The 12,530-nt window shown below is 31.5% G+C and overlaps 2 long non-coding RNA genes across 2 annotated transcripts; both read right to left on the reverse strand.

The window, feature by feature from the left end:
* Positions 1–206: 206 nt before the first annotated feature.
* On the reverse strand, positions 207–1,967 carry LOC127709275 (uncharacterized). The gene is made up of 3 exons (XR_007985568.1): positions 1,845–1,967; positions 1,183–1,354; positions 207–434 (listed from the first exon to the last, which is right to left on the reverse strand). It is a non-coding gene; the product is annotated as an uncharacterized LOC127709275 (long non-coding RNA).
* Positions 1,968–2,834: 867 nt separating this feature from the next.
* LOC127707816 (uncharacterized) lies at positions 2,835–12,530 on the reverse strand. Its single transcript, XR_007985024.1, has 5 exons — positions 12,314–12,530; positions 10,257–10,428; positions 6,597–6,815; positions 4,491–4,606; positions 2,835–3,116 (listed from the first exon to the last, which is right to left on the reverse strand). It is a non-coding gene; the product is annotated as an uncharacterized LOC127707816 (long non-coding RNA).

Raw genomic sequence — 12,530 nt, forward strand, 5'->3', positions numbered from 1 at the left:
CTTATACATTTGAATATCCCTTTCGTATTTTCAGCCTCCCCTTTGTTCTTTAATAACAATTGAAAATTACATACCTGTTAAGACGATTATAATTTGTTTCGTGGATGTAAACACAAAAAATCACTGTCCATACCACGGATGTAGGCTTTGTTTTAAAATTCAACCATTTTTCTTATGTTCTCGCATAAATGCAAACTCACCCAGTATTTGGATCAACTACAATGGCCCTTGGTTCTTCCAGACTACCATCATTTTTAATGATTGTTTTTCTGTCTGTTCCATCAAGTCGTGACACTTGTATATGGTTATGTCCCGTATCTGTCCAGAACAAAAGGTTATAGATCCAATCAATAGCTATCCCATCGGGAACATCTACTGTTTCGACAATAATGTCTTCAACATAACCAGAAACAGACGTTCTTGTCACCGTACTCCTAAAAGAAAGAACGTATTAAAGTGAAACTGGAAAACATTAGTGCTTTTTTGTGTTACAGTTGTATCTTTATTGTTTTTGACATTTTACATGTTGTATTACATTTTGATGTATCTGCGTCTGATTTAAACCACACCATTTGTTTTTGTTTTTTTTATAGTTATGTTCTCGCACAATTTTTGTGTTATATTCGATTTGTAATTTTTTTTGCCACAATGGTAACATGATCAATTTTGTATCTGTATTTGTATTTCTTTTTCTATCAATTTCCAATGAACGGATATATATAATTGAAAGGACGCGCAATGGACACTATGAACACAGTGATTTTTTCGACTTTTGCGAAAAAGAAAACTAGACGCCAAGGCCATATATCTGTCTTTATACGGATTTTGGGAAAGTACATGTAAAAAGTAAAAAGATAAGATATCTTCCTCGTTTTTTTTACTTTTGAGTTTTAAGTTTTTGAGTTAGACATCTGAGATCAGCCCTGGTTTTTAATGGGGTCCATGTTGCTCAGTCTTGAGTTTTCCTTCTTGTGTTAACTGTTCTTTTGTTCGTTTTTTGGTCGTTTTTCGTATTTTCATGGCATTGTCAGTTTGTTTTACACTTATGAGTTTAATTATCCCACTGATATCTTCACCTCTTTTTTCATGAGAATGATTTTTATCATTTGATTCTTTGTTTGTGTATGTAAGATTATACGCAAGAGTTGAATAACAGTATTGTGAATGCAATAATATCCATACCTGGATATCTTCTTTGCACGTACATCAGACCAATATACGAATCCCTTCTCATAATGAATGTCTAGATCTACAGCATTGGTTGTTTTAGAAGCAATTGTTTCCGTAACATTTGTCTCAAGGTCCATTCGTTCAATGGTGTTGAGATTAGCAAAGGTCACCCATTTACCAGAACCTTATAAAAGCATAAATTTAGTAGGCATATTATAGCCATGATAAAAAAGCAAAAGACATAAACTTAAGTTATAACTACCACTTGGTCTTTCATCGACATATTAGCTCAGTAGTTCTATACAGTTTAACAAATAGGGATGTTGTTTTATTGAAATTTGCTTTTATAAATCATATGAAATCTTAGACAATCATTATAAATTAAGAAATATATCTCCCAAATACATAAAACTGATCCGTATATGGGTTCTGCCTTACATTGTGGTCTTTTTTGGGAACATCAGCTCTTGGAGGTATGTATACGTTTAATGATATCAAATACTGTGGCATCACTTAAGACACATTAATTGTTGAAATGCGTATATTGTACTGTCAAAATTTGTGCCATTGGTGTTATTAGTATTTATTTGCAAATGTACATCTTTATTGGACAATTAACATGTTTAAATTGAAACTAAACAAAAATTCAAAATATACAAAAATAGATATTTTACCTTTGTAAAGACATGTTTTTTCATCAGGTTTCAATTCAAATCCATCCGCACATGTACAGATAACTGTATATTGTGGAGTTGGCAGACAAAGTTGTTCGCAGCCACCATTGTTTGGAAAACACAGATTAGTACCTAGAATAACATGAAAATACGATGCAATGGATTGAATTTATCATGTGTGATATCAAAAACAGTGCAATTAATTTGTTCATTGGTACGATTGTGGAGGTTGTTTTAATGCAATGCACTCAGCATGCATTATGTGCACGGTACATTCAAATTAAACAAATCAGCGGGATAGGCCAAACTTTATATCACACAAGTCGCAGTTTGTTGTTGAACAATTGTATTCGAGGGAATCGTGAAGAATGACTAAAGACAAATCAAATAGTTGAAAATGAACTAACATATGTATATCGAAATAATAAGCAAAGAACTACGATTACAATATATTACGTAACATACTGGATATGTTTTGCTAAATTGATTTGCAGCAGATATTTGTTTAACATTCAAATGTGTTGCATATCTCCAGCACCTACATCATTGAAATGTGCTTTTATAAAAAAGATAACAAAATTAATTGATGAATAGTTTGTGTGTAATTTTTACTCTATTCGTAGTTATTCGGCTTTATTACAATAAGTACTGCCTTATACCGATTAAGGACAGTGTTACAGTTTTACGTGTAAAGGTTTTACGTCGTCTGACTTTGACATATATTGTGTTTTTGTACTGTTGTTTGTCTGTTTGTCTATTTCCTTTTTAGTCATGGCCTGATGATTTCATTTCCGACTTATGAGTTTGAATGTCCCTTTGGTATCTTTCGCCTTTCTTGTGTAGAAACCTCGTTTGACTCATTTGATTTGCCACTTCAAATTATAATAATTTGATTATTTCTAAAGCAGATTGTTTGGTAGCAAACCACATCTATGAATCCATTGTTAACTAATCATTTTTTGCACAAACGTCTTCCAGTGATACCTTTTGGTTGATTGTTTTCGCTGTAAACTTTAATTCCTACAGGGTTATCTGCATCTGCTCTGATTATTTGGAAATTTGAACCAGTCTGCTTATCTACGCGACAAACACTATTGTTGCTAAATTGGGTAAGGTATAACCAATGTTTATACACTACTAATCCCCACACCCAAGGCAAATTGTCTGCGGACTGCATTAGTATCTGGATATCTGTTCCATCCAACTTTGATGATTTTATTTGCTTAAGCAGAATGTGATTGTCCGCCCAATAAAGTCGGTTTGTCGTGAAATCTAAATACGATTTTGAAAGAAAGAATAAGAAGTTGCTTTTGTATGTTCTTAACATATGATCGTAAAGATACAGTACAGTCATACAGTGGAGGACAATATTCTGAATATGACAGCTTTTGTTTTGGCTTTTAATGCCGCTTTTATATTATGTATGAGTAAATTGAAATGTAGGAAATACTTCAATGGTACAGGAACCTACTGCAACATAATTTTAGGTGTCATCTAAAGAAAACTAAATTGTCTTCAACACTAAATTGATATCGATACAATATGTTCTTACTAAACAATGTTAATTCGTTCTTCACCAGGACAAGCAGGAACTATAAACCATATACCTGCGTCCTTAAAAAAAAAAAAAAAAAAAAAAAAATAGAAAAATTGAGATATAGATTTGACATGATTAAATAAACAAACTTTTGACAACCATGGGGAAATTTTGTAGTTTTTAAACACTCAACTCTTTTAATTCTAATCTCGATCAGGAGAACGAAAATGTTTAGTGGAAAGGAATATAATCCGAATAAAAACGAAACTTCAGAAAAAAGCTCTTAACTCGATTATGACGGTATATTTACAATTAAAAAAATGTCTCTCCGGAGGATCGTATCGATTATTTGTTTGGATTGATATTTCTTGTATGATGTCAAGAAATGAACATTTGTATATTTTTCATAACGATGTATAAATGAAATTATTATTTTCTATCGTGCGTCAGAGGCACGTTTTGGATTTACTTCATCAAGAACGATCAAAGATTTAAATTTAAGTACAAAAACAGATATTTTCTAATTAAGGGAATACTTTTACAAAACATAAAAAGATCGTTTTATGACTTATTTGCTTCCGTGTCGCCTTTCTGAATTTACCTTCATCGGGAATAGTTCAAATCCAAATATTGTAACGACAAGGATGAAACAAAACTATTGCATCATAGATTGGTTTACTTATCTCCCTGGATCTTTTTTGGATGTTTTTTTTTTTATACATTCCACAAATTTTATTGATACCCAAATAAGTTCTATCTCAAAAGTGTCTCTAATCGTACTACTCTGGGATTATCCAACTGACCTTCGTTTATCAAATTCAGATTTCATTTAATGTGTATTGTTTGTGTAGTTAATTTGAAAAAAAGAGCGACAAATGCATTCTATCTATCAGTATATATCCTTTTCTAAAAGAAACCACGTGTGCCTATTTTGATGTTGGTGATACATTGCATTTACGAAACAACTAGATACAAAATGTTTACTTACTTTACTCTTTTGGTAACAAATAGTTCAGTATTTCACAATATTTTAGTTTTCCAAACATATTGTAATCTTAACATTACATTATTTGTAAGCTCATGTATCAATATTATTGTAATTAACTAACCAATTGACAATCCATTCGGAGAACCGATATTAGTTGTCACAATGGCTTGTCTGTTGCTTCCATCAAGGCCACATCTTTCTATCTTTGGATTTTCCACATCAGTAAAAAACATCCATCTTCACATACAATAAATGTTTGTAGTTTCTTTAAGATTCATATAAAAATGTTGTTGACTGGAGCTGGTTTAGAGATTGTCATATGCTACGTATTTTGTGTATTGTTGAGACTGTATGTTGGTTTAATAATCCCTTGTGCAGTGTTTTCTGTTGAGTTTTGTTGAAATTGCGTCTATTTCTATATTCTTGTAGTCAGATGAAAGACCTTACTTAGAACTTTTTAAATTACGCAATTGCATCAAAGACATCTGTTGAATTTCATGTGTAATCTTTATAATACTGATAATACTGATTAACAATAAAATTTTGCAAATGCCGATAACTAATGTATTATGTGTGTGTGTCCCTTGTATCTGTGCTTGTATAGAAATAATGTCCACGTGATAAAATAATTTCAGCCAGTTTTGGTCAACAGGTCTTTTATCGAGACTGTTGATGAGGAACATAACGGATCGTTCACCTGTGTACCAAAATCCATCATTAAGTATTATAAACTTATCACTAGGTACATGTAGAACTCGTGGGTCAATCACAGTTTAGTTAATTTATGATTTCAATGATTTAGTAAGGTATACTAAAGTATTTTTTTTTGTAAGAAATTATTAGGTCTTTCCACTTTTCTGTGGAAAGACCTATTGTATTTGTTCTGATTATTATTATTATTATTATTATTTTTTTTTTCTTCCGCCTAATTTTGTTCTCACGTAAAAATTTTGTTTCGCAAGATGTCGCTTAGATATTTCTTATATAATATCATACAGTTTATGCGCTTTTTATTTTCACCCATTCTAAGTCGAACAATTTTCTTTGTAGGAGTTATCTCCCCGAACACTGTTTTCCTTGTTACTGCATCTCTTCCGTAACCGTAAAAAAAAGCGACAAATTTATTTTACCATATTGCTCGTTATATCCTCAGGATGTTTTGTCCAATTTTGACCGAGGCGGTACGTAAACTCCATATGAGAGTTATTTCCCCTTCTGTATTTGACATAAGGGATATATAAATGTATAGCATGAATGGTAAGTGATAGAGACCTAAGGTATATTGATTTGAGTTCCTTGGTCTATTTAAATGAAATTGAGGCCAAGGTCAAAGGTCAAGGTCATATTCTAAATTTTGACTTTTCCTTGTTATTTGATCTCCTCTGTCACTTTTAAAGATACAAATTAAAGAACAAGTGCAAAATGTTTGCCTAATTGTGATTAAGATATGATACATTTGGTCTGAAACAATCCAATGACATCTTATAGGAGTTATTGTCCCTGAAATGATTCTATTTAAGGTTAATTGATTATTACTCCAACTTGTTACATGATAAAGCCATAAGGTCTTTTGCAAACTGTTGGTTGACCTATGACCTTAAAAATGTCAACCGGAAGTGACCTTGAGTGAACCGGAAGTAGTATTTTTTGCACTAATTTCATGGAAAAGTACCTAGAAACCATATATTTTTTGAATGACCATAGGTTAACCTATCTTTTGAGACCGGAAGTAACATTTTATAAACCGGAAGTAGCATATTATCTTCCTTATTACAGGCATAAGTATATACAAACTATATATTTTTGGAATCAGTGTGAATAAAGCTATCATATGAGACCGGAAGTGACATTTTCTAAACCGGAAGTAGCTAATTATCTCCCTTTTTCCATGCAAAAGTATATATAAACCATATATTTTTGGAATCAGTATAAATAAAGCTATCATATGAGACAGGAAGTGACATTTTCTAAACCGGAAGTTGGCAATTATCTCCCTTATTTCAGGCAAAAGTATATAGAAACCATATAATAATTGAATCAGTATGAAGAAACCAAAGCTTGGACGCCAATAGTAATTTTGAGTAAACTGGATGTAGCTTCTCATCAATAATATAGAACATTGATGTGGAAAGACCTTCAATTGTTCTCTGAACAATTGGTTTTTAATTTAACTTGTTTTATGCATTTATGAAATAACAAGTATCAATAAGTTTGCTCAAACACTTACCCAATATTTGGATAAACAATAAGTGCACGAGGATATACCAGTTGAGTACTAATTAGAGTTTTTCTTTGTGTGCCATCCAACTCAGCGACCATTATATGATCATGACTTGCATCGATCCAGTAAAGATGGTCGTATATCCAATCTACAGCAATGGCATCCGCCAAGCTTAGCGAGTTTGTGATTATGTCGACCGTATCATTTGGGTTGAACAGATTAATTCTACAATGAATAGTGACATAATGTAACGTTGTTGATATGAGACATAAATTTTAATTGCTTTAAACCGTCAATTTCAATGTAATCGTTGGGGTAAGACAATACACACTGGTTTTGACTCTTTAACTGGTTAAACAAGGTAACCTTGTAATTGTATAGTACAGGTGTCGAAACATAAGTAATCAGTGTGCTTGCATTTCTAGAGCACATGAGTTCACAACCCAGCATAATAGTTTTGATCACTGAATATACCTGAAAATGTTTGACCAATAATTAAACTAAACCATTAGTGGTGGTGTGACGCATATACTACACGAACGTTCTCCAAAACGAAATTACAAATTCATCTACATTCAGGTCCGTACGCTCCACAGAGAGTCAAATTGTAAACAAGCATATCACGGCCACTACCCAGCCTTAAAGCCTCTTCCGAACATTTGAAAGTCCCTACTATGTACTGGTTACCTAAATTGAACAAAAAAACGAAATAAATTCCGTTTCATCTCCGCATCTAGTAAGTGTTCTACTACCAATCTATCAGTGCTTCTAACTACCTCCCTTACTACTATCAAAGAACTTGTTATTAACTTTTGTAATAAAGCTTATGAAAATAATGGTATTAATTATTTTTGGAGTGTTAAAAATTCTTTAGAGGTTTTAGATAAAATACATGCTTTTGATTGTCCTTTGAATTCTGTTGACAGTTATGATTTTTCTACTCTCTATACTACACTTCCACACAATCTTATCAAGAAAAAGTTTTCATATTTAATTAAATGGTCTTTTGAAAAATCTCATTACAAATTTATTTGCTGTAACTCGTTTAAAGCCTTTTTCTGTAACGAAAAAGGAAAGTATGCTAGATACACTTACTGGAAATGTGAAGATATGATTGAAGATTTAAATTTTCTCCTGGACAACATATATGTACGTTTCGGCGATAAAGTGTATCGACAAGTAGTAGGTATGCCTATGGGCACTAACTGCGCTCATTTAATAGCAGATTTATTCCTGTATTGCTATGAATCTCAGTTTATGACCAAACTCAGTAAAGACATGTCATTGTTACATTTGGTTGATACATTCAACAATACCTTCCGTTATCTAGATGATATTTTTTCGTTAAATAATCCAGAGTTCTCTAAATATACTACGGAAATTTACCCAATTAAACTACATAAACAGCAGTAGTTGTCCTTTTCTAGATTTGGACATTTCAATCTCTAAAGGAAAACTCCATACGAAAATTTACGACAAAAGAGACGACTTTTCATTCCCTATTGTTAATTTTCCTATTTTAGACGGCGATGTTCCTTTGGCTCCATCATACGGTATTTATATATCCCAACTCGTTCGTTATGCCCGTGTGTGTAGTGATGTCATAGATTTTAACGAACGTAATCAATGCATCACTGGTAAATTATTAAGTCAGGGATTTCGTTACCATAAATTACGTAAAACTTTTACTAAATTCTTTCATAGATACAAAGATTTGATTAGTAAATTTGGCTGTACCTGTAGAAAACTGATTAAAAACGGTATTTTACATCCTAAATTTTACGGCAATATTGTACTTAAATCGCGGAAATCACTATGTGATCCGTGTAAACTCATCGAACCTTTAAACAAACTTATAAGTAAAGGTTATCTTACCAATGTTGTAATTAGATCTTTGAATATAGTTTACATTGGCACTAATATCGATTTTGTCATCAGCAAATTAAAACATAACTAAATTTGTATTTTTTTCAAACGGGATGTATAAAGACACACCCACGTTCATTTTGATCTATAAAGAGGTTAACTATCCTACTGCCTGTCGATACATTTATTTTTGGCATTGCACAAGTCATGTCTTCTTTGACTGTCCATGACGTTAAAATACTTAATCCCTGAGATGTGTTTTAGTTGATTTTAGTCTCTAATGCATGATTATTTATTATTAATTGTTTTTGGCTTTTAACTAGCTGTCAGTAACTGCGAGTACTCTCAAATCGTACTTTCTTGTTTATTTGACCTGTTGATACTAATTGTAATGCTTTTTTGTTATTTAATGTTATTCAGGGTTATATCTGGTCTATATACCAGCTTTGATAAGTGTTTGGTATTACTATAATTTTCACTTCGTACTATGAACATCAAAATTATTTATTTTGTAAAACTATTTCCTTTCTATATTTGAACTGTACACGTATACCTAACAATAAAATTATTTTCATTTACCTGTGTTTAAAGTAATTGCAAATGGCTGATATTTTTTTTCCAGCATATTTTTTTTCTTAAATTGTTTAACATTTCATAGCGGTATAACATGTTACCTTTATTATTCTTCCCTTAGTTTATTTATTTTGTATTTACATTGAATCATAGGTCAAATTTATTTGTTCAGTGTATGTTCACTGGTGTAAATATGTCCTTTGATTGGGTTAAGCTATTTCAATTGATATTTTTAAGTGTGTCTTTCTATGTTGTGATGTTACACTATTGTTTCAGAAAAAGGGTTTGGTAACATTAACACGTTTAAACCCGCTGCAATTGTTTGCACCTATCCTAAGTCAGGAATCAGATGTTCAGTAGTTGTCGTTTGTTGATGTGGTTCATAAGTGTTTCTCGTTTCTCGTTTTTTTTATAAATTAGACCGTTGGTTTTCCCGTTTGAATGGTTTAACACTAGTAATTTTTTGGACCTTTTATAGCTCTCTGTTCGGTGTGAGCCAAGGCTCCGTGTTGAAGACCGTACTTTGACCTATAATGGTTTACTTTTATAAATTTTGACTTCGATGGAGAGTTGTCTCATTGGCACTCATTCCAAATCTTCTTACATCCATTAAAAAATATTTTTTAACATAGTCAAAAGTTCAATTATAATTGTTTCTCTGATTTCCTACTTCAAATGTACTTGTTGGAAAAATATAAAAATCGAAAAAAAAACTAAAAAATGCAAAAAATCAAGCATTATATGAAAAAAAGATCCAATTAGATATGTCGAAACAATATTGTCCTGTACAACATTTAAGCCATTCTTTGAAATCCATTTAGCCAGTGATCAGTTCTTAAAAAATTGAAACATACATTCTTGAATTGTTCGTCTTTACATGGCTATTAAGAAATCAAGGTTTCAACTTCCTCAGGCAAATTGCCAATAGGTGGATTTGTCTATTATTTTTAGGTCCCTTTTGTAACTGTCGATCTTTAAATGTTTCAATTCTGAGACATCCTCGACTTTCAAATATTTTGTTGTGAGCATTCCTGATAAATGTAAATTAAGAGAAAGCGTCGATTGCATACAATTAATCAAGTGTTATTTTACTTTGTTTAGTTCTTTGGTGTAAATCTCCTGTTGACGGTGAATACGGTTGCAAATGCCTCTTTAAAAGTGAATATAATAAAAGATGTTTCTTAAAATAACGTAAGCATTATAAGTATGTTATTATATGAGTTTTACCTTGATACCCGATCAGCTTTTTGATCAGAGTAGTAAATAAAGCCCTTGGTAAAATGATAGTCTACTGATACAGCAGCAACCATGCCCCTCACTACTGAAGTGTTTGTCCATGTCTCCAGTTCTAGCCGATCAATTGTTAACTTGTTGGTGTGCATTACCCATGGGTTATCATCTTCAATAACCATAAGATAAAAAATTAACATAGTTACTACATGTGTCATTGAAAATCAACGATTGGTGACAGCTATGAAACGATATCTAGTTACACAATGTTTTAAATGTCAACCGGAGTTCAATATTTTATCCCAGATCAACAAGTGTAGTTATGCATTTTACATGGTAGCCAAATTGAACGTAAATATTCCCAATAAAATTGAGTTTATCGTCATGTAAAGTGGTAGACCCGTAGTTCTTTGGAACTAAATGTTTGCAAACATTGCATCTGAGTCAACTGTTGGCACTGCTATGCATACATTTTACATGGGTCTCCATTATATTCAATGAATTTTGTTGGTAAAAATGATTTTAGTGTAAAAATGTGCTTAATATATAGAAAAGTATTAGAATTTTTGCTTCCATTTGTTGCAAAAAAACTGTTTGACGTCCGTAGGTAAGCATTTGGAGTCAAACGTAAACATGAGACATTTTAAGGCTCTGTCTACGATACTTAAACTAATAGAACGGAACCCCCTTTCAAAACAACGGAAGAAAAATGAGTTATCTGTTTATAACTGAGGAACAGCATATTTCCTCTGACACGGAATATTAATCCATCGTGACATTTATCAATCTTGATTGACCAAACGAATAGCCAATGGAAAAGTCACAATGTTGCATCTAACATGTTTAATTGAAGAGTAGAACAATCAAATTAACACATCTGTGGCATCGCATGTTCGTATCTCACTCTGTTCAGTGTTATTCGAGAATAATTTCTATACACATGCGGGAATATAACAGACCACTATCAAATATATGAACAAGGCATTTATTCGTTGGTTATATAAACATGTATTTTCATTTAGCTGCCTGTTAACAATTAACAAGCATTTGTAGTAGACATCAATTGTCACCCACCACTCCCATTTATCAGACAAGGAAGTTCTGTTATATATATAGTACGATGTCTTTGTTACACTGATACCTACGAGGTGCTCAATCAAGCATAATGTATTAATTTTCACTGAGCGGATTACATAATTTGAATAAACATGCAATTGTATGTTTGACTGATAAGGGAAGATGTAATTGATTAAGGTATATAATTTTAGACGTTTCTGTAATCCTAGTTTGAAAAATAGTTGTTTTGTGAATGTAAATTTTTTTGTAATAATATGTTGTTAATGTTACGAAGTTTCTTATCTAACATATAAATTACCTGCATCATTATTTTAATAAAATTAGCAGCAAAAACGGCAGTTATATATTGTTCAATTTATCTTTTAAAAAAATGTACAAAAAACATCAAATACTCTTGTATAAACAAAACATTGCTTCTCGCGTTACGAACGATATTACTTTTATCTCTGTTGATATCATTTTTTCATGTCTCATTTTACATTGTAATATTTAACAATGACATAATACACGATATATACAAGATCTCACAATGAAACAGATGGAAAACATTTGCTTTTATAATAGTATATAAATTTGTGAAAATGTGAATACCGTACATCAAATATTTATAAGTTAAATATAGGTTTCTACATTTTCTGTTTTTACTGTGCGATTGTTCTTGAAACTAGTAGTGTTTGAATTATATCTTTTTTAGGCAGTGTTTTTATATTTTTTATTTGTATTGTCTGGTTTTAATATTTTTCCTCTGACTGTTAAACATTATAAATCATGACAATACAACTACAATTAGTTACTTTGTATAGCCACAATTTCATATATATATCATTCAGTTCATTTTAATTTCAGTTGTATATTTCGTAAAAAACAGAATAAAACTAATAGAACAACCTGTAGAAATCATTTTAACATCTCAGGAGGTGATAAAGATAAATAAGATAAAACAACTGGTTTGATGTCCCTAATTATTTAAAACCTACCTTGAGCTTGTACAATCCATTCATTTAGCATGTTTGCGTAAACAATCAATAATTGAAAATATTGTTTTAATGTAAATGTGTTCATCATGTTATTTTCAAATTAACATCCCACACAAAAATGTATTGCATTAATCGGTATAAAATAATCACATAGCTATGTACACTTGCACGTTAGTTATTTATGAAAAAGTGAGATTAGAAAAGGTTAGCAGTTTGT

Source organism: Mytilus californianus, unplaced genomic scaffold (assembly GCF_021869535.1).
Source record: "Mytilus californianus isolate M0D057914Y unplaced genomic scaffold, xbMytCali1.0.p SCAF_7, whole genome shotgun sequence".
Taxonomy (NCBI): Eukaryota; Metazoa; Mollusca; class Bivalvia; order Mytilida; family Mytilidae; genus Mytilus; species Mytilus californianus.